Here is a 2,979-nt window from a genome sequence, read left to right as displayed (position 1 = left end):
AAATGAGCCTTAGTCTTACTTACTATAAGAGATGGACGAAATTTGTTATTTAAGCTTTTACAAATGATAAAATCCGCTCCAAAAACATTTAACATTTTACATAAATTATTAATAAAAATATACGTTCATTAATTATACAGCCGACATTGAGGAGTAAACTTATCCAGCTAGACACTTCCAAGACACATTTCCCACACTGTTTACTACAAAACACATGCCTTGTAGATCTTGATTTTGATAGATGTCTGTGCTGAGCCTTTGAAAAGGTCAAAACTTCTCTTTCTCTTTGACCAAAATAATTTTTACGTTAATGGATTTGACTTTTTTTTTTTCTTAACTCCACCCCATCCATCCCAAATTCAAAATCGTAGAATGCTATTTAACATTATTCACAACCACTTCAACAAAAGACCTCTAGTTTCGTTCATCCATTTATTCAAGATTTACAAATGAACCCTAAGTATCATTCTTGATATCGCTTTTAACTATTTTGTTGAAGTATCTGCTATGGGTGATTCTCAAAAGGAGATAGAAGTTCCTTCCTTCTTTGTATGTCCGATTTCTCTAGATATCATGAAAGACCCTGTCACTCTCTCCACAGGAATAACATACGATCGTGAAGCCATAGAGAAATGGTTGTATACTCGAAAGAATAGCACGTGTCCCATCACCAAACAAGTTCTCACCGATTTAGAGCTCACCCCAAACCACACCCTTCGTCGATTGATCCAATCTTGGTGCACAATTAATGGGCCATATGGTGTCGAAAGATTCCCCACTCCACGGATCCCAATCTCCAAATCACAAATCTTGAAGCTTCTACAAGATTCTAAGTCTCCCAATCTGCAGATGAAGTGTTTGAAGAGGCTAAAGACGATTGTTTTGGAAAGTGATATGAATAAACGGTCAACGGAAGCAGTTGGAGCAGCTGAATACCTGTCGTACATCATATGTAACCCTAATTGTAATCTGTCGTCACCATCACCGGCGATTGAAGTTTCTCAGATCGACGGATTTGATAATTTGCCGACAGATATTGACGAAGCGGTGAGCATCCTTTACCACCTTCATTTGTCAAAAACCGGCCTTAAATCCTTGTTTGGAAGGACCGGAGAGTTTGTTGACGCATTGACTAGAGTGATGGAACGCGCCACCAATTATGAGTCACGCGCTTATGCCGTCTTATTGCTGAAGTCGATGTTGGAGGTGGCTGAACCCAGTCAAATGATATCCATAAAGCCTCATCTCTTCAAGGTGCTTACACAAATCTTGGCCAATCAAATCTCACAAAAGGCAACAAAAGCTGCACTCAAATTACTCATCGGCGTTTGTCCATGGGGGCGGAATAGGATAAAAGCGGTGGAGGCAGGAGTAGTTTCTGTATTAATTGACATCCTCCTCGATTGTACTGATCAAAAGAGGGTCCCGGAGATGGCGTTGACACTGTTAGACCATCTTTGCCAGTGTGCTGATGGCCGGGCTGAGCTCTTGAAACATGGTGCAGGTTTAGCGGTGGTTTCCAAGAAAATCTTTCGTGTTTCGCAGGTGGCAAGTTCAAGGGCTGTGAGGATACTGCATGCAGTGGCAAAGTTCTCTGGAAATACGAGTGTAGTACAAGAGATGTTGCAGTTGGGGGTGGTGGGGAAACTATGTTTCGTGTTACAAGTGGAGTGTGGGAGCAAGACGAGCGAGAAAGCTAGCGAGATTCTCAAGATGCATGCTAGGGCTTGGAAGAATTCCTCATGTATACCCTATGAGTTGGTTTCTTCCTATCCTTCTTAGTACATTGATGCATCAAGATTTTTCTAATGTACAAGAGTTTTATAAGTGAAACTCTTTAATTTGTATGAGACGTCAGTTATATATAGTTGCGAAAACAACTGTTTTTTCATCATATGCATCCTGGAAAACAAAAAAGAATAAGTTTGTTGTTAGTTGTTCTTGTACAAGTACATGTTTCTGTGATGTTTTAACAATTGGCATCTAAATTCGGGTGTGAAATGAAGACACTACAAGAAATAGGCATTAGCGGCGGCAAACAACTTTCATGTTATTTGTCCCCGCTAAAGGTGTGTGTCGCCGCTAAAGGTTATTTAACGTCGATCCGTGTCAAACACCGAGGTGAAATCATAGCAATTGATTTAGTGACTAATCCAACAACTAGAAATTCACATCATACACAAACTTTAGTGGCGACACCTTTACCGACGACAGTGTCACCAGTATTACTCGAAAAAAATACCACCAAAGATTCCCTCCAAAGGTGTCGTCGCTATTACTCCGTTCGTCGTCGCTAAAGGGTATTGTCGCCGCAAATACCTGTCATCGCGAATACCTTGTGCGGATAATACCCCTCTTCCCTCGTTCTTTTCCGTTTTGTCGCATTTTCTTCCTTAGTCAATTTTCTCCAACGAAACCTCGATTTTCTCTATCCAAAGCCACATCGACGTCCACTCTACCGGCAACCAAAGCACGTATTTGGCGACCCCAAAGGTATCACTGGCGAGTCACATCAGCGGCGCCAAAGCACCATTTATGGCGACATTGATGGGTGAGGCTTTAGGGTTTTCTTTTTCTTTTTGATTTCGTTTTCTCCTCTCCCCCATTGAATATACCTTTTGGTTGAAGGAATTTCGAATATTTTGCCAAATTTTTGAGATCCCTACCATGCTAAAACTGTTGCTATTAATACCCACCAACATTTTACCGCCACCACCATTGTTCTCACCGGAATTTGCCTTCACAGCCCCCACACCATAGGTTTTATTTTCCTGCTTTTTATATATAATATGTTCATTTTGTGTATATAGAAGTGTATTTATATGTGCATTTGTATGTATATGTGTATTTTGGATGTGTATGATGTATGTATATGTGATTGTATGTATTTGTATGTGTATCATGTATGTGTATTTGTATGTATATAATATATGTATATGTGTTTTTTCATATGTACTATTTTTGTATATGTGTATTTGT

General features: G+C 39.8%; 1 pseudogene; it reads left to right on the top strand.

Moving 5' to 3' along the window:
- Positions 1-349: 349 nt before the first annotated feature.
- On the top strand, positions 350-1,894 carry LOC145086801 (E3 ubiquitin-protein ligase PUB23 pseudogene; annotated as a pseudogene).
- Positions 1,895-2,979: the final 1,085 nt, after the last annotated feature.

The sequence above is a fragment of the Lactuca serriola genome, chromosome 2, assembly GCF_051521515.1.
Source record: "Lactuca serriola cultivar US96UC23 chromosome 2, Lser_US96UC23_V15, whole genome shotgun sequence".
Taxonomy (NCBI): Eukaryota; Viridiplantae; Streptophyta; class Magnoliopsida; order Asterales; family Asteraceae; genus Lactuca; species Lactuca serriola.
Note: the sequence above shows the minus strand (reverse complement) of the source record. Positions and strands in the feature narration are given on the sequence as shown.